General features: G+C 38.2%; 1 non-coding gene across 1 annotated transcript; it reads right to left on the bottom strand.

Moving 5' to 3' along the window:
• Nucleotides 1–5226: 5226 nt before the first annotated feature.
• Nucleotides 5227–5417, bottom strand: LOC143689324 (U2 spliceosomal RNA). Its single transcript, XR_013178765.1, has one exon. It is a non-coding gene; the product is annotated as a U2 spliceosomal RNA (small nuclear RNA).
• Nucleotides 5418–24917: the final 19500 nt, after the last annotated feature.

The raw sequence follows: 24917 nt of genomic DNA, 5'->3' as shown, positions 1-24917 counted from the left end.
ATGATGGCTTGCAAGTGTGGAATTACAGAGAAACACCAAACAGGTCCAATAATGATAATTCTCTGGAAATAGAGTTTGAAGGAACTACCATCTCCAGTGGCTGAAAAGCTACCTTCTTTCACCATACTTGTGAGCGTTGGTTTTCCAGTCTACCATGGGCTTGGAAGGAGTGAATGAGGATTGGACAAGTTAAAATGCCTCAAAGCTCTCCTTTCTTACCAAGATTCAGCCAGTGTCCTTGAATAAACACGCCTCAGATTGCTGCAAGTCTTTAGTTAATTTCCAGAGCTCAGAAAAAGTTGATTCTGATGAGTTTTGCTAGTGTTCTCTTCGCTTTTGAAGAGAAGAGAGTTTTCCAAGGTCTTTCCTCCAGCATTTCTGTTGGTGTCCTCAGTTCCCTTGATTCTGATTGAAACAATACTTCATCCAGTCTTCCACAGAAAATGCATAGTAAAAGTTCCTCCTAGAGTTTTCCTTGCCTCCTCTTTGTAGTGTTGTATTAAATTACACTTGCACAGGTCTCTTTAATTTTTTTTTTTTTTTTTTGCATGGGCAGGCACTGGGAATCGAACCCAGGTCTCCGGCATGGCAGGCGAGAATTCTGCCACCATTGCCCACCTTCTTTTAAATCTTTTAATCATATTTTAAAATGTTCTCTTTTTCTCAGTCTTCTTTTATTTTCTCCCGTGTCATTTGAAGCCAGGGGCATGGGAACACCACTATAAACACCTTCCTTTCCTTCTATTTACTCTCATTATACCCATCACCTCTGGCCCCAATTCTGCAGCTGTCTCTCCTCACCCTTGTTCTTCAACATTCCTGCCTGTGCTGTTTGCTAGAGTTTACTATGCCAAGGCAGGGAATACTTACAGATTGTACATCTCAAAATCCCCACTATTCTCCACTGCTCCTACAATTTTTAAACTTATTTCAGTTTCCTTCTTCCTTATTCATCTCTGTTGTTTCCCAAGAGCAAAGGCTTTTAAAGTTGCCTAGAAAGAGATTGGGATGTGGGATATGCAGTGATGGGGTAAGGTGGGGAAAAGCTGCAGTTATTTTGATCAGATATGATGAGTTTTAATCTGCTTTATATACTTATATCTTCCTGTAAGTCTTCTCTTAAGCCAAAGGATCCTTGACAAAAGAAAAAGGTTTCAAAATTATTTCTCTGTGAAAAAAAAACAACATTGTTGCCCCAGATGACGATGATAGAAGGTGGAACCCTATAAAACAAAAAGTCAACCCATCATTAAGCAATTCCTATTTCATATAGCAAACTGAAAATTGATGGATTTGTTAGAACTTCATATAATGAGTTGAATAGTGAGCCAGAGCTAAACTCATTATAAATCCAATTAAGAGGATTTAGAGAGGAAGCTATATAGAAGTTCTATCAGGAAACAAAGAATATTGAATGAAACAAAAGGAAGAAATCTACATTCTTTCCTATGAATCCTCAAATAAATGTTAAATTTATTAATTTTATATGTAAATGTATTACTTAGGGTTCTCTAGAAAAACAGAATCAACAGGGAACACTTGCAAATATAAAATTTATAAAAGTGTCTCATGTGACCACAGGAACGCAGAGTCCAAAATCCACAGGGCAGGCTGTGAAGCCGACGACTTCAATGGAGCCACTCCACAGGAGAGGCTCACCAGCCGAAGCAGAAATGGAACCTGTTTCCTCTGAGTCCTCCTTAAAATGCTTCCCGTGATTAGATTTAGCATCACTAATTGTAGAAGACACACCACTTTGGCTGATTACAAATGGAATCAGCTGTGGATGCAGCTGACGTGATCATGGCCTAATCCTATGAAATGTCCGCATTGCAACAGACAGGCCAGCACTTGCCCAATCAGATAAACAGGTACCACAACTTGGCCAAGTTGACACATGTCCCTAACCATGACAGTAAATGACAGTTTCTTTATTTGAAGTTGTTGCAACAATTCTTATAGAACCAATTATACTTTATGCATGCCACATATGGAGAGGTAGTGTTTAAGATTGTTAAGCATTCTATGTGTTGACAATAAATATTTATTTCCTCAGGTAATTTTATATTTGGTTCTGGAAGAAGGCAACGACACTCAATGAGGCCTTACGAAAAATACAAACCATCCATCAGGGAATTAATCTTGAATATATTTAGAGTGGATCTTACAACTTTTTTAAAGTTATAATTATTAAAATGATTATTCTTGAGTACAATAAAGGCCTCACTCAATAAACCCAATAAACATAAGCATTTAACTGGAGAAGAAAATATATGTTTTCTATGTTTGCTAAAAAGTGGATTACTGCAGTGGACTAGATATGAGTCTCTAGGAAGAATTGAATCTCAAGTAGTTAATAGAATCCTGTCTTTATGAAGGACATTATGAAGTCAAATATTACACTAATTGTATTGATTTGGACATAGAGACATTCAAATCTTTCCTGAGAGGGTTTTTTTTTTTTTTGTCTAGTGAAACCATGGACCATGACATTAAGGGAAAGTACCTGCACAACTTCAAATGATCACTTCCCAAACTGGAAAGTTTGGTCTTGGAACTAGCTTCATGATGGCAGTTGGGAGAAAGTACAAATAATAGGTTACTAGACTCTTGTGATCTCTAGCTGTTTTAAACTCTGCTCTGTGGAGCACTCAGTGCCTTGTTGAAACAAAGCAGATTCAGTTTTCTGTTCTATCAGCTTTTATATCAGATTTGGTTAGAAAAATAGATTGTTTTGCTCAAAATATTGGAAAACCATGATTCCGTTGAAGATTTTGATTTTGTAAATAAGGAACCTGAAGCATGGAGAAGATAACTGGCTTATTTAAAGGGCAAATACTGACATAGTTGGAGCCAGAAGCTAAACTTATGGGATACTGGCAGGAGTGGGTCTTTCTTGGCATTCTCAGCCCAAAGCCTAGTTCTTATCCATATTAGATCTTAGCCTGTGTGTGATTCTCCTTCTCCCCACTTTGTCCCTTCCCACTTTAGCTTGCTCTCCTTTACTCTCTACTCCCTGTACTTTCTGTGATTGTTCTCCTGTGGGTTGAGAAGATGGCAGCAGAGGCTCTTATAAGTACTTATTTTAGTGAACAATTGGTTACAAGAAACAGAAAATCATTCAAACCGATGAAAGTAAAGGAAAATGGTATAATGTTATAAGGATCCAACATGCACTTTTGCTGGCCATCTGAGCTCAGAAGAGTAGACAGATTTAGCAAGTAATTCTCTTGCTATTACCCCGGGGATGCCTGGTGAGTTGATTCTGCTTCATTTTCTACGCTTGTTCCACCAAGCAGGGATGTGCACAGTAAATATGTTTCTGCTTTACCTAGCTTCAGCTGGCACAGGATTTTGTGCTTTTGAGACCTCAATTCTTTATGACCTTGCAGCTGTAGCATCTAATTGTCCCCCTGCTTCATTGTCCTTTAGTTCAAATCCTTAAAGTCTATTTGGCTCAGTCTAGCCAATGAACTAGCCATCCCACCCCACTAGTAAGTTATCTATCTCTGGTGCAAAGAACTGTATATGTTTGTTCCATAAGTCTATCAACAAACGTCTGATACAGCTGGACTATCAGTTGGTGAATATCCTACGTTCAAGATCACATCCCAAATAGCTCAGGTATTTCAGACTGAAAGTGATTCTATAGTCTTCCTCTGTGATTCATTTCAATATACTTCTCCTAAAGTCCAAATCATTCCTGCTTTTCCTTACCTAAATCTTATGAACATTTACATGCACAGAACTCTCTCCCCGTGCAAAGGGACTGACACTAAGGATGAAAATCAGACTTTGGGTGGTGCTTTAAGTAAAGTGCTTACGCCATTTTTATAGAATCTCCTTGACAAAGTTCCCTCTTATTATTAACCCATGTCATGTTTTGAATAGGGGTATGTTTGTTTCAGAATGAGTCAGTATACTATGTAGGGTTGAAATACATCATTGTTTACTCTCTAACCTTTATATTAAGAAATTCAGTAATACAGACTTACAACTAACATGACCAATGATGAGATTCCTCACTAAAGAATACCTTGCCCTTCTCTCTCTTCTTCCTTCAGAAAGTCAGAACAACTTGTTCATCTGCAGTGATATCTCAGCAATAAAAATGAAAGAATGCTGCAATATCTTGTCTACAGAAATGTGGTATAGACAAACTATTTCATGATCAATAGGTCCTTTAAAGTATATTGGTCTATTAAATAAACTCTAAGTGTTGATACTGACACTATGAAGACATTATGAGGTATATAGTTGGGGGGCTTTACTTTCCAGAGAAGAAAAAAAGCATCATTACTGACCATGAGCCTTTAGAGGATATAACAGCTATAAAGGTAAGAGTTTTAAAAAATTTTGGATGTAAATGTCATATACTGTAAGCCTGGAGAGGACAAATCCATTCCTGATATCATAACCAGAGAGCACTATTTAACATACATCATTTTTGGGTAATGTTTGGGCATATTGCCCATCTCTAAAGGTAATTTTGGGATCAGGATTGTTTTCTTATCCAATATGTACACAATGTATTTCTCACTGTTCTTTAAAAATATCACAATTTCCAAGGTACCATCTGCAAGAGCTTAGTTTTATTCTGTTCCATAATGCTGGAGAAAATCGTATATTTTAAATTATACCAAGAAGAATGCAATGCAGAATTCAGTATTGATGCTATATCTTTTCCGAACGACCTAAACTGCTACTGAAATAATGCCACAGCTAGCAAATTCAGTTAGGCAATATATAAGGGAGGAATTAAAATTAAAACCTATTAAATAGTTATTCTATTTACACAATGGAGCAGTGTGTCATCAATGTGAGCTGGTGAATGTGCTAAAGCTAAGAGATGACAATGACTGAAATGCCATAGGACCAACAGAGACATAAATAGCTGGTTATCTGTGTACAAAGTCATTTTCTACCTTGGCTTTAGACAATCCTTTTAGTTAGATTCTAAGTTTAGTGTTTTCTAAAACGGCATCAAAAATTGTTTTTAAGTCATATTCATGTAGTATATGATGAGGAAGCAGCTTGGAAAATAAACTACAAACAGCTTGATAAAACCTCCTTTGAGGAAGTTAGAATTACATGAAGTGCAGTACGAGTTCATTTTCTCTATTTCTTAAGTTATTCAATTCTGCAACATTAGCTAAGGTCTGAGGTCTGACTTAAGAGTTTGAGCATGTTGTCCTTTTTTCTTTTCTTTTTTTTTTTTTTTTTTTTTTTTGGTGCACCGTTCCTGGAAGTACTGCAATACCAGGTCGATGCGTGGAGTGGACGGAGCAAGCTCCCACTCCATCTCCCTGCTCCAAAAATCCACCCAATATACTGTCCTCGGATAGAGGACGTGTCAGATACCAAACTGATAAGAACAGATACTACACTTGATCTTAGCCAAAAGGCCGAGAAGCGATTGTCCTTTTTTCATCACATTGTATAGCTTTGGGTTACCAGGAATATTGCTAGTAGGCATTTATTCCCTCCAGCTCCAATTATGTAAGAGCTCTTGAACATGAAGCAATAAGTTTTCAGTTCAATTAGTCATATTTGGGGCTGGGTGCATACTAAAGTCAATACAACTTGGTTCTGATCCTCAAAGATTGCCAGCGTGGTGTCAGAAGAGAACACAAATATGAAAATTCACCATATGATCTGGCATGTGCCATGAGAGATGTAGGTAGAGTGTCCCTGAGGCAGAGGAGGGTCCCTAAACCAGCGAAGATTAAAATTAGCATCATGTCTTGACCCATTTGTGGTCATGATAGCAATATAATGGATAGCAATACAAATTTCTGGAAAAATTTTTAAAAAATAGACAAGAAAACTTTTGCTTTATCTCACCTTCCCCTAGTCCATGCTCTGCCATCCCTCGGGATGCAAATCCGATTTCACTTTCCCCAATAAGGCCCTTCTGGGTCTCCTATAGCTTACCTGAAAAGGTCTAAATTCCTTCGGCTGCATCCTTCCCTTCTCCGGCTCCCCTACCTTCTCAAGCTCATTTCCAGTTACTCATATTTCTTGTTGCAATGCTCCAGTTATACTCACATTCTACCCAGTTGCCATTTCCCTAACCTAGAATGTTCCTTTGCTCTTTCTGACTGTGGTATCCTTATCACCTTAAAAGACCAAGTTCAGGAGTCTCTTCCTTTGTGCAGCTTTATCCTACTTTCCAAGTAAAGTTAATCACTACCTTTGTGCTACCACTGCAGTTTATCTCTACCTCCTTCCTGCCCATTGTAGGCAACAGCATAGTGTTTTGCAATTATTTATTTACATTTTCAATTCCATGCCTACCTCTACACACCAGGACAGCCAAGAAGACGCTATTCATTTTTGTCCGGCTGGTATGTAGAAAGCACTGGAAAAAAAATTGTAATGAATGAACAAACTAATGAATTACTTCTCTTTGCTCTGTCATAGCAATTAATTCATTACATAATCCACTTGACTTCTAGAGAAAGCATCTTGAGGGCAGAAACAATGTCTTAAACATTTTTATCTGCCTAGTACATACAATGAATGAACAAAAAGACAAATGAATTAATCTAGCAAAATTGCTTATTATTAATTACATTTTAAATATGTATGAGACCACCAAACTTTCTTAATATGAAGACTCTTGCTACAACATAAGTATTGTGTTATTATTGTTTGGTGGACATTTCTACCTAAGGTGATTTTGTGTGAGTTTTAATGATTTTAATGATTTTGCATGGATAATAATGACCTTGTCTTTTTTGGCCCCACAGAATATTAACAAACAGTGATCTGGAAGTAATGTGGTACTAGATACAATGGAAATCACACAAAAAAGCATTTAAGTGAGAATTCAGAGCATGCTCATTCTTGTAAACTGACCTTTACTCTGGCCATGCCCATCACCCTCAGTAGGGTTGGAGGGTGATCCTTAGGGATCTGAGTCCTGGGAGTCAGCCTATTTTGCTGTTCACTGCAACCTGGAAAGAAAGCTATCAAAACTCCAGCTGCTTCTGATGTGAGAGAGGCTTCCAGAGCAGCATTTGCTCTTGATCTGCCTTCCCTTGCTCTTACCAAGAAAGTACTGCAACCTCTAAAGGATGTCTGCAAAGCTTAAGACTTCCCGGGTCCCTGTCCTCATATGGTTCCTACTCAGTAAAGGCATCCCCTGTAACACGTACACATCAAACAGAAAACCCTCAACCATGAACTTCTCTCCTTCCAGTTCACTGACTTGGTACCGCTGTTCCAACAGTTCATTGACCTCATCTGGGCTTCCTGACCATCCCATTTCTTGCGTTACTCGGCCTAGAGTCCATGGCCCATCCTTGTAAGAGGTCCCTTGCAAACACCTTCAATTCCCTACATCAAGGGCCAGTAAACTAAGTCCCTCAGGCCAAATCAGCCTACTGTCTGTTTTTAAAATATTTTATATTGCAACACAGTCAAACACATTAGTTTGTGGATTGTCTATGGCTACTTTTGGACTACAATGATGAGTTGGATTGTTGTGATAGAAACCATATGGCCCATATAGTAAGCCTAAAATATTTATCATCTGGCCCTTCACAGAAAAAGTTTGCTAACCCTTGCTCTAAACCTTCTCCCTTTCATACTTACCTGGAAGAACTCCAGCTCTCCATCTGTTCTTCACTTGCCCCTGAGCAGCAGAATGGGCTGAACAAAAACCCACACCAAGGCTTAATTTTCTCAATTAAATTTAAATTTTAAATTTATGGCTGTGATTTTTATGTAAGCCTTCAACATTGCCCAATAATCCTACTTTATTTCCCTAGTTAGTTAATTTTCCCACTTTCTGAGATTACTATTTCATACTGCTTTCCTTATATCTCCAATTACCCCTTTCTTCTTCTTACTCTTAGAAGATGGCTTTACTTATTATTTCAAATAAAATAATAACTATTAAGGAAAAGACTACCTTGTCTACCCACCACCACTCTCTCTTCTCCCAAGTCATGCTCCATTCCTATACTTATTTTGTTTTTCCCTTAGAGCATTTATTACTGAGGTCATGGTATTCCATATTTATTTTCCATTGTCTGGATCCTCCAGTACACTGTAAACCAAGTATGGCAATGAGTTTGTCTAATTCACCACCATACCCTGGGCCCTGCAACAGCATCTAATACATGGTGTGCTTTCAAGAATCATTTTTTTAAATGAATAAATAACGATGTTTAATCCAAATTCTTCTAAACAACTGGAGAAGAATGAACTTCTGCAAACTCAAAATAACAATCAACAATGGAATAAATGGTTTCACTTTGTGAAAAAGCAAAATGTGGATTTTAATAATGACTTCATGTTCTATTACAGGATCTTTAAATCTCTATGTTTCATATTATTTTGGCTTCTTTGATGAGGCCCTTATGATGGGACAAAGACCCCCTTCATTATTACATCTATAGCTACCAGGGAACTTGACCAGGGCTTAATTTTGGAAGAAAAAATGAAGGGGATTGAAGATTAAGTACCTACCCCTCCCACCCCCACCCTCACCCCCACACAACTGGGGGGAATGACTATCATTTTGGAGCTTTTGGCTACCCTGGGAGAGACTTAATTTTATTAAACATTTTACTAAACATCTGCAAATTCCCATCAAGTTTTAAATCACAGAATTTGATATTTTTTCATATAAAACCACCATAGTCATATCTCTTCCTATAAAAACTGAAATTCTAAATACTCTTCATCTTCTATTTCTGATAGACATATGCAACTTCATTTAGCCAAAAAAAAAAAAAAAACCCATAGTTTCTATAATTATACAATGAGTAAGACTTTAATAAAGACTCATGGAGATATAGTAAAGAAAAAATGACATTAAGACAAGGAGAAAATTAAATCATCTGAAAAAAAAAGCACAAACTAATTAGGCACACTCAAGAATTTACCTTAAAAATACATTTGAATTATCCACATATGCATTTGATTGTATTATATTCCTATACCATAGGATACCTTGTTTTCTTACATAGATATTTTTCCCTGATCATAATTCTGTTATACAAGGAATCTTACTGCTTCTGTATTATCAATGTCACTGGGAAAGCTGGCATAACACCAGCAGGAAATGAACTACAGTTCTGAAGTTATCCCAACAGGAAAAAAGATATGTTTATAATTTCCCAGTAGGAAATCAGATACATTTCTCTGCTTAGCGTGTCAAGATGATGGTATGTCTTTTTCCTGTCTATTAACCAATATCAAAATAATGGTAACTTAAGAGTTAAATAAATAGGAATACACTACTGATGTCAGTCAAAATATATGCCAATCTCACCTCTGATAGTTGCATGGAATTCAAGTTCAATACTAAAACTATTTATAATTTTCTTTCCTCGTTGTTTAAATCAATGGGAGAAAAAAAATCAGGGTACAACTTTTATCATTTCATTTGAAGAAATATCTTTGTCCAGTTTTTCCCCAATCTGTCCTCCTCCTGCTGACCCTACATTTTCAGCTAGAAAGTTAAATATGAAATAGATGATGTACTGCTTTAATTTACCTGAAAGTGTTAGCATAAATCTATTTAGGAATAAACAATTCCTTAAATCAAATCTCCAGGCTTAGAAACCTCCTTTTTAATCTGCCAGTGTAGCGTCAGATTAATTTTCCTCCAAGATACATTCTGTTGCTTTCCAACTTGAAAAAAAAAATACTCTAGTTGACTAATGTTTCAGCACTATTTTTCCCTTAGCAACATAAAATAGACTTTACAAAAGAAGGAGGCTGATTTACTGGCAGCAGGTTTCTCTTAGTGGGGGGTATTGCCAAGTGCCGCCATATGTACTATATTCAGATATACTTTCCAGGCAGATTTACCAAAGCAGTATGCAAAGCAGTAATACTCCTGGGAGAGCCTGATTGGGCTCCCAGGATGACATGTCCTGAGGTTTTCAGCTGAAAACTGAAAATGCTCTTTATCCCTGGTGGGTGGCCTATGGTTTGTGGTAAAGATGGGGCTGAAATGAAAAAATGTGGGAGGAAAAATTTAGCTTAGAAACATGCATGACATATTGGCCTTATTCAGGGCACACAGAGAAAGGGTTGACAAACCCTTTGTGACCCTGGATCCCATAGAGAATGGAGAAAGGGCCAGAGAGAGAAATAAATCTTTATACAAATGATCTATTTGTATATGTCTGGCTATCATCTATTTATTTATAAATAAATATCTGTTTATCTATCAATCCATCTATCTAATTAAAGAGATAATATGCAAGTAAGATTCATTAATTACAGAAATGTCTTTGGGGAATACGCTATCTGGAAAGAAACTTCTCCACTCAGGGCTTGCACACCTTAAACATAGCCATGCTATTAATTAGATAATGACTTTCTTGCTCAAAGCATAGTCAAACACTTTTTAGCTTGAATACTGAAACTATTTTTTGAAAAATACAAAAAAGATAAAAATTCAGATGTTCTCCATTTCCAAATCTTTCTGCTTTTATTATGTCCTTGTAGAAGACTCCTACTGAATCCGCTAACTTTCCACCTCTGAGTAAATCTTATTAAAGATAAGAAAACTTCAAACTTGCCCAGTCCACCATGACTGCTTCAGCCATTAGTTGTAGCTAGGGCTTAAATTAAATGGAATAGGAAGATCTTCTAGAACCCCATGTGTGGATGTCTTCGTATGAATGGCAGGAAGAATTTGAAAGTGTCACACAGTCAACAAGATTTTTGGAAAGAATCATTAGAATCATATCTACTTATGTTCCATAAATCTCACCAACTACAAATAATGACTATATTTAACGTATTTTATTAAATTGTATATTTTTCTTAATATGAGGGTATACATAGACTAAGTCACTTTTCTTCTTGATATTTTGAATATTGATCTATTAAACCTATTTTATGGTCTATTGGCTAAGGTACACCTCTTTTAAATGCAAGTCTTCTATGAGTCTTATTATAGGAAGAAGGAAGAGAAAATTCATCAATCCTTTTCAGTTGTGCTAGATTATCAAATCTGATGAAGGTGTTGCAATGAAATCAACACTAACCTACAAGAGGGGAAATTAAAAGCAAGCTATTAGAACACACACCAGCTGATAAGCAATTCTTTGGGCTTCTATGCCAGGGAAAGTGGAATGTCTTGGCTTTCCTCTCTGGGGGGAAATGGTACTGGGGATACTGCTGTTTAAATCTGGTCCACATGCATTGGTTAGGAATATGTTCATTTAGTTTTGGCACATGAATACACAATGGCAGAACTACCGTGGTTAGAAACAAATTAGTCTTGGTTTTATAAGTAAGCCTTCTCTGCTCACATGGTTTTATCAAGAAAAAGAATCATCAGAGTGATAAGGTAGTAAATACAAGTGTAAAAATAATATAGAAAATTGTTAAAAGAGCCAAATGGGGCAGGCCATGGTGGTTCAGCAGGCAGAGTTCTCACCTGCCATGCCAGAGACCTGAGTTCGCTTCCTGGTGCCTGCCCATGTGAAAAAAAAAGAGTCAAGTGTGTTTGTGAATATACAATTAATTTAGGAAGAAGCCAGTTCCCAGAAAACTGTGATTTTATTGTCTATATTCCAGGAATACAGAATGAAATCTGTATTTCCTAATGTAAAGCAGTGTCCTAGAGAAATTGTAAGATTTTCTTTGTCTTTGAATGTATGATTACTAAACTGAAATTTGTCCCAGAGAAATATTGTCCTAAAATATCCTTTCAGTTAAAGTAAATGATAAGGCAGTTCCTAAATAGCTTATTTTGCAATGAAAGCTAAGGTGGTACTGTCACCCTCAAAGAATTTACTTCTAAATAGGACTCCTACAGAAGCATTTAACAACCTGCCCTACTCTCACTTGTAATTAACAAATCATATTGTTCTAGTTTACTAACTGCCTGAATGCAACACACCAGACACGGATTGGTTTTTAATAAAAGGGAATTTATTTCATTAGTTCTTCAGAGGAAAGGCAACTAACTTTCAACTGAGGTTCTTTCTTACGTGGGAAGGCACAGGGTGATCTCTGCTGGCCTTCTCTCTAAGCCTCTGGGTTCCAACAACTTTCCCTGGGATGATTTCTATCTGTATCTCCAAAGGCCTAGGCTGAGCTGCGAGTGCTGAGATGAGGTATGCTGAGCTGTTTGGGCTGTGCTATGAGCTCTCTCATTTAAGCACAAGCCAATTAAGTCAAACATCATTCATTGCAGCAGGCACGCCTCCTAGATGACTGCAGATGTAATCAGGAACAGATGAGGTTCACATGCCATTGGCTCATGTCCACAGCAATATGACTGGGCATCTTCACCTGGCCAAGTTGACACCTGAATCTAACTACCACACATATGAAGACTGGTCTGTATTCTAGTAAATATTTAGTGCAATCCCCTTAATTAATTCTTATCATAAAATATACACATGAAATGACTGATGCTATCTCTCTAAATAAATATTTAACAACCAGCTCTTGGAGTTTGGGGGGAGGAGGGGTTGTGGTCCTTCTTTAAAGTGTTTACTGATATCCATGGTGTCATCATACCCACTATGGCCAATTTCAAGGTACCAACCTGACATCACTGAAAGCAGAGTTTGGAAAAGATGTGTGGTCATTCATTACTATTTAGTATCTTCACTATACAGTTATGATAAAGAACCTCCAGAGCACAGCTTATAGTAAACAGTAATACAACAATTAGAAAGCGTTGAGTTTTAAGTTTTTGTTACCTTTTTACATAATATAATGATGTACTATTACATTGTATTAAAATGTATTCATGTATAATGTAATACGTAATTTTAATAATAGCTTTATATAACAATTCTCAAAGCTTGACAATATCCTGAAACTTTAAAAGGAATTAAGTATAGCATATTGCCAGCTCAGACACAATGTGGTAAAACTATAGAGCTGAATAGCACATTCCCTGAGAAGACACAAGATTTCATTTTTAAAGGATGAATGAATTTAAAAGGTCCTTAAATTGCTTCCATTGTTGCGTTTAGATTAGTGCTTTCTAGCCATCCTGCCTCATTCAGCAACCCCTTCACAGTTTTTACATGCCTTCTAATGCACATCTTCAGTGAAAGGGATCTGATGAGGAAATAAATGGCACCTGGCTACAACCACTTCATTACAGATCCCAAATATTGGAATTTCACAGCCCCTCCCCTGTACGTCACACCTCTTATGAAAAGCATGTGTTATCGCTCTGCTTTTCCATCTGGCCCCTCCCACTATACCACAGTGCTGCTGCAGCTGCTCAGGTCCTCCAACATCAGGTGACAAAAAGAGACTTAAAGAAGCACTGGGAATTACCAACTTCTCCCTTCTCCTCCTCTTCCTTTCTACCTTGGATGAAATGCTAAATATAAAATAACTTTTAAATGCCATGATTCCATAGCATTTTTTTTTTTTTTTGACATGTGCAGGCTCCAGGAATCGAACCTGGGTCTCTGGCATGGCAGGTGAGAATTCTGCCACTGAGCCACCATTGCATCACCCTCATAGGGTATTTAACTCTAGATGCCCCAAAAACTCTTAGCCATCTTTGGACAGCTTCCCAGGATGTAATCCTACACAACATCTCCCAAGCCACAACATAACGCAGTGTTCCACTGGGTGGGCACAGCCATTCATCCTTTGCTCCTCTCTTTCCACATCATCCCTTAACAATGTCTTGCAAAGACAACTATCAATATGATGAGGATTATAATTTAGGGTCATCTTCCATCCTGGTTTGTCTGAGACCTAAGCTTTGTTGTCCAAGTGTAGCTATTAAAGATACACTTCTTCTCTCTCAGAGGAGCCCTGGTGTGGATAAATTACATGGTTACCCTCATTCAGCCACCACTTCCAACCCAACCATGATTTCTTGCTCCAACTCCTGGTTCCTCTTAGAGATCTTGTGTGTTCTCCAAATAGTACTTCCCCATCTTAGCTCAGATTTTTTCCCTAAAAGCCTTTACTTGTGGTATAGCTGTTTGTGTTAATGGCATCTCCAATTTATCAATCAAATTATTGAGGTCTGTTTAAATTAAACTTTACTTTCTCTCTATATAAAATGATTTGTCAACTTCTGCCAGCCTTCTGTAGATTGGTATTTAATACTCAGCCCAGCTGCTCCGTTCAAATTCGCACTGCCACTAACTTAGCTTAGGTTTACTCTCCTGTACTGCTGCAAACATTAAACAAAACACTAAACGTCAGAACATTTTCTAACTGCCCACTCTATCCTGCTTCTCTAATTCACCCTACACAGTCTCACTAGACTGACTATTACCATAGAACAAAAGGACCATATCTGGAGTCCCTTTATATCTCCAGTATGTTGGATACCTTTGGTTCATTGGAGGAACTCAACAAATATTTGTTGAATCAACATGTGTTAGAGTGATCTTCCTAAAGCAGTCCCTGTTTTTGCCCAAAGACCTATTTAAAAAGTATTATTGCCATATCTCCCTTCTATGACTACAAAGCAAAGTCTTTCAGTCTCTGCATCCACGCTTTCTGTGCTTTTACACATGCTCTATCGTGCCTGGCCACTTGGGACCCTTACTATCTGGTCCTGTCATACAGAAGTGTACTCCCTTCCCAGTATACCCACACTCTCCGACTTCATACTCTTGGTCCTGCCATCACCTTGACGTGAACCATCTTCCATCTTCTTAACTTTCTCCACCCCATCTTCCCAGGGTTTGTTACATAAAGATTGAAATGAGTGACTATGGTGACAAGGTAAAATCCATTATGGTATTAATGAGATTGTGTATCTCAGTGTTTACTCTGAAAATTCACTGAAGACAAAATATCTGTGGTTTCCATGGGTAATTATCTGTGCCTTTTAACAAAATATACCAGTATTTTTACAAATGATACACTCCATCTTTCTAAAGTAAAACTAGATTTAAAAAATTATACCCAAGGCAGTGATTTATTACCTCATAATATCCCATTTTGCAATAGCTTTTAGTTTTAAGATTAATATAAAATACTCCAATGTATTTTTTGTATGCTTTATAGTTTCATCACTAAATTTATTTCTCTAGTAGCTTCAAAATAAATACCATTTATAAAGTCATCACTAAAACACAGAGCTAATTTCAAAGATGTGGCTCCTAATATTAGAAGATAAACTTCAAAATGCCCTTTGTACCCTTTTTCATTTTTTAAACAAACAGAATACTAGCAAATATGTAATTGCTTTCCTGATGTACTGAGCCTTTATCTTTTTAGGAATCTTTAAGAAGAATTAAATCAATTATTTTACTTTCATTTATAATTATTTAGTAGGCTTTAGGGGAACGATTTTATTCCCAAAGCTTTGTGTGTGTGTGATTTCCTTTATAAGAACAGGAATTTCAATGCTTCCAGGAGTAAGCATAAAACTGAACTTCGAAGGGGTCAATTGTAGTTCAGGATTTGGAAGATAAAATGCTTAAATGAGCCTTGAGCTTAGTGTAACACGTGCTGTTTCTATCCTTTTTGAGATTATACCTCCAAGCAAATAGAAGCAGCTGTGTAAATGAAAAATTCAAATTAGATATGTTTAGAACAGCTGCTAGTAGCAAAGAATACAGTCATAAATATAGCCTATTCCTTTTGTTGACTGAATGCAGACTAACAAACTATATACTAAAACCTAACGAGTATCTGAAGTTAAGATATCTCTGGTTAAGGACAAAAACTCATTTGATCCAAATATTACTCCTTAGCAGAGCTAAAATGCACCAGAAAACAAGCAAGGTTAGATTGAAAGATAGATAGATAGACAGATAGATGAGTAATGTGTTATGTTCAATTCTATAAATAGAAATTATCTTGAGAAATAAAGTAAGCTACCAAAAATAAAATATATGTGTATATTCATATTGCTCATATATACCAAAAAGTATATGCAAAGTATATTGAAAGTTCATTAAAAATTGACCGGCAACATCTAGTAATTGTTAACTGGATAAATGACAAGTTTCATTCATTAACTTAATTCATTAATTAATTCTGGCTTAACAGCCTGGTTCTAGCAAATAAAGACACAGGTAAATTAAGATCAGTACTGTAATTACAAAATGATGCCATTTTTTTAAAGAAACACAGCATTTTTGAGAGATTAGTCTATATTCCTATCTTTGAGACAGTCTATACACAACATCACTCCTTAAAGTAGACGACCTATCCTGATAGAGGTGGGTTGATGGATGTTGCCATTTATCAAAGTTGGATGAAGCACAGCAACAGTCCATTTTCAGCTCATACAAGTAGATGGACCTAATCCTTGACAGGCCCAGGTGGTTTTCTCCTCCACCAGAGTCCCTCAAGGCCATAGTTCTGGGCTGAGGAAGGGGCATACATAGGTGTAAGATTGTGTGTCGGTAACTTACTTGTGCTCTCTGGACCTACTCTGGCAAGATCCCCTAAGAAATGTACCATTTCCCTAGCACAACAAATTTGCTTCTGTGCCTGGTGTCCCAACTTCTGATGGGCAGACTGGTCACTTTGAACTTGATAGCCCATGGTACATTGTTCAGTCTCTACTAGGGCCCAGTAGCAAATTGAGCTGCTGTTCAAACAACTCTCTGATGAAGAAGATAGTACTTCACTTCAGGTCTAAGAACTTAGGCTTCAATTCCTTCATCGGGGACTGTCAGACATTCCACACAAGAGATCCTCTAGCACCAATGAACCTGCTGGCCCATATAGCCTGAGTAGCAGGGAAAAGACAGCAGAGCTCTCTTTTGCTTTGCGCTCCATTTAAAATAGGCAGTCTGCCAAGTCAGCTGCTAAATGGGTTGAAGAGTCATCCCAAGTAGAGCATATATTGCCTACAAACCCAAGTGGTAGGGAGTACAAGACCCAATATTCTTGTCCTTTAGCAGGACATGGGTGAGCTGCCTTGTCCAGTACCGTTAACACTTTAAAACCTAGCAGGTAGTCCACCTACACTTGTTAGGCTTATCTCCTGCTTTCTGGCACCCCGTGGCTTTCGAGGGTACCCAGCGTACCAGCCACGTCCTGTTTGCCTGGTTTGATCAGCAGCAGAACATCATCAATGCAGGGAATCAGCATGACATTTTGCAGAAAGTCAGAGCACCAAGACCCCTGGTAGTTTAATTCTTGAAAGCATTATGCAGCTTAAACCCAAAACGGTTTCTGAAATCTTCAATAGTAAGTTGTTTATCTTTCCTTTGCATGTAGCATTGTTTCAAGAAGAATTTTTTTATGTCACTAAATACTTTCTTAAAGAAAAATTTCAAATGGTTGCATAATATTTCATCATATTGTTAACTGGTATTCATTAAGTTATTCTGGATGTTTAGGTTATGGCTATTATCAATAATGTGATAAACTTTTTATATATATCTCTGCTTTCATCTCCATCTCCTTAAACCAAATTCTTAGACATGAAATTACTGAGCTTGAGTATAAAGATGTTTAAGACTTTGGGTTCATACTGACAAACTGTTCTCCAGAAATGGTATATCAATGTACATATTCCCACCAAATGTTTAAATGGACTCAATCCCCACACTCTGGGCAGCACTATCCAGATATTGGCATCTTTTTTAACTTTTGCAAATGTGAAGAGTCAAGTTTTCTCTTTATTTTTGTTATAAAATCTATTTATTTTATTGTTAATTGAAGGTGAATATTATCATGTGCTTATTGGATGAGCCTATTTTTCCTCTGAATTCCTAGAACAGGAGCTAATAAGTTCCTCTCCCACATTGTTCCATGTTTATAACAAATCTGTTTCATCCTAGCTTGGAGTCTTCTCCCACACAATTTAAGACTCTAATAACACGTTTTCATAAAAAATGAGGATTGTACCCTTTTATTCTGCAAAAATATTCAATATGCTCTTTCAATGGCTAATCTGAAAACTGTTTTATTGTCCTAGCTCTATATGATGAGTTCATTTAACTTTGCCCTCTCTTCTTTCTTACGCTTATACATCCCAACAACAGGTCCCCTGTGTCTTGAGGCCCAATGGAGTTCATGGTATGGCCATGTTGGAAATGAGAAAGTTGCAAACAGAGGATAATTCCAATGATCTATATTTGGGGATCCAGAACTGAAATGATTGCACAGCCCTAATGGCTAGCTAGGTAAGTTCTAACCATTACTTTATTCTTCTCTTAACTCTCCCCAAGTTTTCACTGTTTCTCTTCAATTCTAGAAATGAAAATGCGAACAAAAGAAACCAGTCACAAAAATGTACATATTCTATCTATATGAAGTTCCATTTACATGAAATTCAGGAATGGCAAAACTAATCTATAGTGACATGAGTGAAATAGTGGTTGCCTGTAGCAGGAGGGATATTGACTGGAAGGAGTATGGGGGAGCCTTTTGGGGTGTTGGAAATGTTCTTTGTTGAGTTGGGTGGTCATTGCATGGTGTCTACATATATTGAATTTCATCAGTTAAGATTTGTGCACTTGACTGTGTGTGTGATATACTTTAACAAAATTTAATAAAAGACAATAGATAATAGCATGCTCTAGTATGAGTCTTCTGTTAAGTGAATACTAAAGAATTTTAGGAGCCGTTCTTCTTTTTCTGTCTGTGTATCTGTATGTTATGGTAACCTTTGTATAAGTGTATAATCTTGAATTTCTTTTGTATAACTTTCATTCTGGATTTATTATCTCCTCCCAGTTTGTGATGCTTTGGAGCTATGTACCCCAGAAAAACATATTCTTAAGCTTAATCTGTTCCTGTGGGTGTGAACTCTTATAAACAGAGTTTACATGGGGTTAAGGTGTGCACCAGCTGAATCAGAATGTGTCTTAATCCTGTTACTGGATCCATATAAAGAGGGTCACTCAGAGAGAGAAAGTCATAGGGAGCAGCCAGCAGCTGGAAGTGAATGGAATCAAGAAACCAGGAGACACCACTATGTGCACTGCTATGTGATGGAAAAGCCAAGGACCAAGAATTGCTGGCATCCAGTCCCTGAAATGCCCACTCTTCTGGAAGAAAGATGATGCTTTGATTTTGGACTTCTCCTAGTCTCAAAACCATCAACCAATAAAGTTCTGTTGTTTAAGCAAATCCATTGCATAATATTGGCTTTGGCAGCCAGAAAACTAAAACACAGTTGAAATCCAATAGAGATAATTCCTAACCAGAGTGTTTAGGACAAACGCACTGGAGTCACAAGGATAAAAGCTTATAAATTATTTGAAGGTTTCTTTTCTCCCAGTAAAGCCAAATATTTTACAGTAAATCTCATACACATTTGCCTGTTTGATACACTAATTTAGCACGTGTAATTCCCAATATGGGCTGCAGAAATGTGCTTTAATACTAAGTATGCTAGATGTTAACATAATTAACAGAATCTGTAAGCTCATCAAACAATTTATGAAGTTAGCTGCTCCAAGAGAATAAGAAAGCAAGGTTGAGAATCTTCATATCTCTGTAATTACACTTATGTAATTTATGGTTTGAAGAACATCACATTAGAAAAAATTATCCTTATCACCTACTACATACATAACTTTTTCCCCCACTCCCAAGTAAATGGTGTTACTGTTTTGTTTCTATCTTATTTTTTTGTCAAGCAAGAAAATATTGCATATTACTTCTTTTGTCAGGAAAGGAATTCTAGCCCATGTCAATACGGCTGACACACCACAAAAGTGACTCAGTTGAAACATAAAAAATAGGTTAAAGAAACCATTTTGAAAATGCGCACTTCTGCACATCACATGAAGCTCCAAAGATAATATTTCTGATTATAGTTCCCAGACTTGGATGTAACTGTCATCTCAAAATATCAAATTGATGCTTTCTATGGAGCTATAGACTACTATTACAGATTTTTCTTGGAATTGCTCCTATGGACATATTCTAATAGTCATTTGGGAAAACTTGATTTTTTTCCCATCCATTAGATATTTGAAAATTATCAATTTTAAAACCCTTGCTAAGGGACCTCTTATGAAGCTTTTAAATAGTTCAGGAATTAAGTAAGTCAGTGGGAAATCATTCCTAGATTACTTTACTACTTTGCTTGTCTAAGTATGCACCTTTACTTTCTAGCCCTTATTAAATCCCAAACCAATATACAAATTTAATGGAGTTCTAATCAGAATCCCTTAGGTGATTTTTGGAAACTGGAAAATAATTTCAAAATTCACCCAGAATAATACATGTACAAGAGGTGAAGAATGTTTGGAAAAAAGTACAGGGTAGGAGTGGGGCTTGTCCTATCAGCTACTGAAGCATGAAATTATAATTACAAGCCCCCATTTATTGAACACTGTAATGACATCTATAAGCCTTATAAATCTAATATAGTGCCGTGCCTTGGGTAGACCAGTCCTCCACCTAGTTGTGTACCTCTCATGGAGGAGCAGCAATTTGTCCCTAGTGGAATCGACACTGGTATTCTGAATTTGAATTTCCACAGTTGGCCATTCAGCTTCTGCCAGTCCACTACTGTGGATTTGCTGACAGTATTAGTCTCTTATTGTATTTAAGACAATATTATTTTTGATGAAGTAATTTACTCTCTATCAACAGATGTAAGAAGATTGTTTATGCTCATGTGATTTACTGACCTTAATATAGTTGATATATCATCACCTAGAAGCAACCTATTGATAGGATGACCAGATGTCTTGGTTTGCCTAAGTGGGAAACCCTGGTTTTTGCCTATTGTTCTAAAGTAATTATTAAAATTATTTCACTTTTGCTCTCAAAACATTCTACTTTGGAAGATAAATTATATTGTTGTGCTACTTATTGATGTTTAAGTCACAGCTTTAACTGTGCAACTACTTTTTCAAGTTCGTGGTACTTCCCTGTAGCAACCAGTATTAACTGTGAACCTATATGCAATATATGGTGCCGTTCTTCCCATAAATGGAACACAGTGATCGAGGAACCGATGAACGTAAGGGAAGGCGGCATCTCTCACTATTATACATAATGACTTGCAAAATGTTTTCCTTCCTATGTTGAAGACCTCACTCCAACACTTAGTGGCTTCAAGCAGTAATAATCATTCATTATCATAATTTCTTTGGTCAGAATTTGGGTGTGTCTTGAGTGACTTGTTCTGGTTCAGAGTTTCTCATGAGATTGCAGTCAGATGCTGCCAGAGATGGGCCATCTCCAAGTTTTCTTGATTTACATGCCAGGTGCTGGGTTGAGATGACTAGAACAGTTGGGGTTCCTAAGGCATTTTTCTTTGTAGTCTCTTGATATAATCATTCCGGCATGGCAGCTTCAAGGTAACTGAGTTTCTTACATACCAGCTCAGAGGTCCCAGAGCACATGGAAAGAAAGAGAGAGGGAGAGAAGCAGCATCACCTTATGAACTAGCTTCAAGGGTCATACAGCATTATGTCTGCCACGTTCTATTCATTGAGGCAATTATAAGGGTCTGCCCAGGTAAAGGGGAAGGAACATAGTCCCCTCCATTTGGTGGACGTTTTAGTTAGGGTTCTCTAGAGAATAGAATCAACAGGGAACACTCGCAAATATAAAATTTATAAAAGTGTCTCACGTGATCGCGGGAACGCAGAGTCCAAAATTCACAGGGCAGGCTGTTAAGCTGATGTTTCCAATGGAGGGTCTGGATGAACTTCACAGGACAGGCTTGCCAGCCAAAGGAGGAAGAGAGGCCTGTCTCTTCTGAATCCTCCTTAAAAATCAGCTTCCAGTGATTAGATTAAGTATCATTCATTGCAGAAGACACTCCCCTTTGGCTGACTACAAATGGAATCAGTTGTGGATGCAGCTGACATGATCATGATTTAATTCTATGAAATGTCCTCATTGCAACAGACAGGCCAGCACTTGCCCAACCAGACAAATAGGTACCACCACTTGTCCAAGTTGACACATGAACCTAACCATGACAGTCCACCCGTTGTCAACTTGGCAGCTATACACACCACTTTAAACTATACCTAAATTCTAAATAAAAAACAATAAAACACACATTTTTTCTTTCACCTAACAATATTTAACTATCCTGCATATAACTGGAAACACATTAAATCTCTCCAGAATAGGGTGCAAATCCTTGGGCAACATTCATTCTTAAACTTGATATCTTACAACTTAAATAGTATAACATGAACAAAACAGCATTACAGTCCTCGTTTCTGTAACTGATCACGTGGTCGAAGTTCATATTTATCACTACCCTCTTCCACTATCCATTCCATGTTTCCTTTCCCCTCAGCAAGCACTTCGGCTGGCTGTGGTTCTTTGCCTGGTGGGGTAACCCAAACCTTCATTCCTGAAGTTTCAGAGCCATTAGTAGTCCTGAACTGTGCCTGGATTGTGTTGTTGCAGATTTCCACTGATTTTAATCACAGGGCATGGTAGTACTAAAAGATGCCATAGGGGATCTCCTATATTCCAAGAAAACTCTTCTTTACCTCCATTATGTAGTTGCAGTCCTACTTCCTTCTGATAGTCAGGGTCAATTACCCCAGATAATAAAGTAATCCCCTTCTAGGCTTGTTGATTCAGAGGGTAGCCCAAAGTGATCAGGTGGCAATCTTAACTTCCAGTTCAGTGGTATCATTGTTGTTTCTCCTGGAGGAAGCACACCCCATTTTGGAACTAAAACCTGTAGACCAGCAGAGCTCAGGGTAGCAGGGACAGGAAGCAAAAATTTTCCTAGTGGATCACTGGGGGTAATAGTGAGTGGCACTACACCCATTTCTACCCCTTGGTTCCTGGACCCATGGATCCTGGCTATGGGAGAAAGAGCACCATACAGCAGACGATGATTCAGAGCATACACAGCTTCCTGGAGAACATTACCCCAGCCTTTCAAGTTTTTGCCACCTAGTTGGCACCATAATTGAGTTTTCAAAACACTATTCCACCATTCTATCAATCCAGCTGCTTCTAGATGACGGGGAACATGGTAAGACCAGAGAATTCTATGAGCATGTGCCCATTCCCGCACTTCATTTGCTGAGAAGTGTGTTCCTTGATCCGAAGCAATGCTATGTGGAATACCATGACGATGGATAAGGCATTCTGTAAGCCCACAGATGGTAGTTTTGGCAGAAGCATTGTGTGCAGGGGAAGCAAGCCCATATCCAGAGTTCGTGTCTATTCCAGTTAGAACAAATCACTGCCCCTTCCATGAAGGGAGTGGTCCAAAGTAATCAATCTGCCACCATGTAGCTGGTTGGTCACCTTGGGGAATGGTGCCATATCGGGGGCTGAGTGTAGGTCTCTGCTGCTGACAGATTGGGCACTCAGCAGTGGTTGTACCCAAGACAGCCCTGGTGAGTATAAGTCCATGTTGCTGAGCCCATGCATAACCTCCATCCCTACCACCATGACCACTTTGTTCATGAGCCCATTGGGCAATGACAGGAGTTGCTGGGCAAAAAGGCTGACTGGTATCCAAAGAACCAGTCCTCTTATCCACTTGATTACTAAAACCTTCCTCTGCTGAAGTCACCCTCTGGTGCACATTCACATGGGACACAAATATCTTCATGTTTTTAGCCCACTCAGAAAAGTCTATCCACATTCTTCTTCCCCAGACCTCTTTGTCACCAATTTTCCAATTATGGACCATCCAACCAAACCATTAGCAACAGCCCATGAGTCAGGATACAAAAACACCTCTGGTCAGTTTTCCTTCCAAGTGAAATGAACAACCAGGTGTACTGCTCAAACTTCTGCCCACTTGGAGGATTTCCCCTCACCACTGTCCTTCAAGGATACTTTCCACTTTTGGGTGGTACCTTCATATCATGCTGAACCATCTGTAAACCAGACCTGAGTTTTCTCTTCCTAAGTCAATTCACTGTAAGGAACTCCCCAAGAGGCCATAGCTCTGGACTGGGAAAGAGAAGATAATGTAGCAGGAGTGGAGACCACGGGCATTTGGACCACTTCTTCATGTAACTTACTTGTGCCTTCAGGACCTGCTCTGGCCCTATCTCGTATATACCATTTTCATTTTACAATAGAGTGCTGATGCACACGCCCAATTTTATGGCTTGTTGGGTCAGACAACATCTAACTCATGATAGCAACTCAGGTCTCATGGTAACTTGGTGGCCCATGGTTAAGAGTTCAGTCCCTACTAAGGCCCAGTAGCAAGCCAAAAGCTGTTTCTCAAAAGGAGAGTAGTTATCTGCAGCAGATGATGAGGCTTTGCTCCAAAATCCTAAGGGTCTGTGTTGTGATTCTCCTATAGGGGCCTGCCAAAGGCTCCAGACAGCATCTCTATTTGCCACTGACACTTCCAGCACCATTGGATCTGCTGGATCATATGGCCCAAGGGGCAGAGCAGCTTGTACAGCAGTCTGGACCTGTCACAGAGCCTCCTCTTGTTCAGGTCCCTACTTAAAATTAGCAGCTTTTCTGATCACTCGATAAATGGGATGGAGTAGTAAGTACACCCAAATGAGGAATATGTTGTCACCAAAATCCAAAGATACCAACTAGGTGTTGTGCCTCCTTTTTGGTCATAGAGGGACCAGATGCAGCAACTTTTCCTTCACCTTAGGAGGGATATCTCGACATGCCCCACACCACTGGACACTAGAAATTTCACTGTGGTGGAAGGCCCCTGTATTCTTGTTGGATTTATCTCCCATCTTCTGATGCACAAATGCTTTACCAATAAGTCTAGAGTACTTTGTACTTCTTGCTCACTAGTTCCAGTCAACATGATATCATCAATATAATGGACCAGGGTGATGTCTTGTGGGAGGGAGAAATGGTCACAGTCCCTATGGAGAAGATTATGATATAGGGCTGGAGAGTTGATATACCACTGAGGTCGGACAGTGAAAGTATATTGCTGACCTTGCCAGCTGAAAACAAACTGTTTCTGGTGGTCCTTACTAATAGCTATTGAGAAAAAAGCATTTGCCAGATCAATAGCTGCATACCAGGTACCAGGGGATGTATTGATTTGCTCAAGCAATGATACCACATCTGGAACAGCAACT

Source organism: Tamandua tetradactyla, chromosome 6, assembly GCF_023851605.1.
Source record: "Tamandua tetradactyla isolate mTamTet1 chromosome 6, mTamTet1.pri, whole genome shotgun sequence".
NCBI classification, from domain to species: Eukaryota; Metazoa; Chordata; class Mammalia; order Pilosa; family Myrmecophagidae; genus Tamandua; species Tamandua tetradactyla.
The sequence above is the reverse complement of the archived record's forward strand: the minus strand, read 5'-3'. Positions and strand labels throughout refer to the sequence as shown.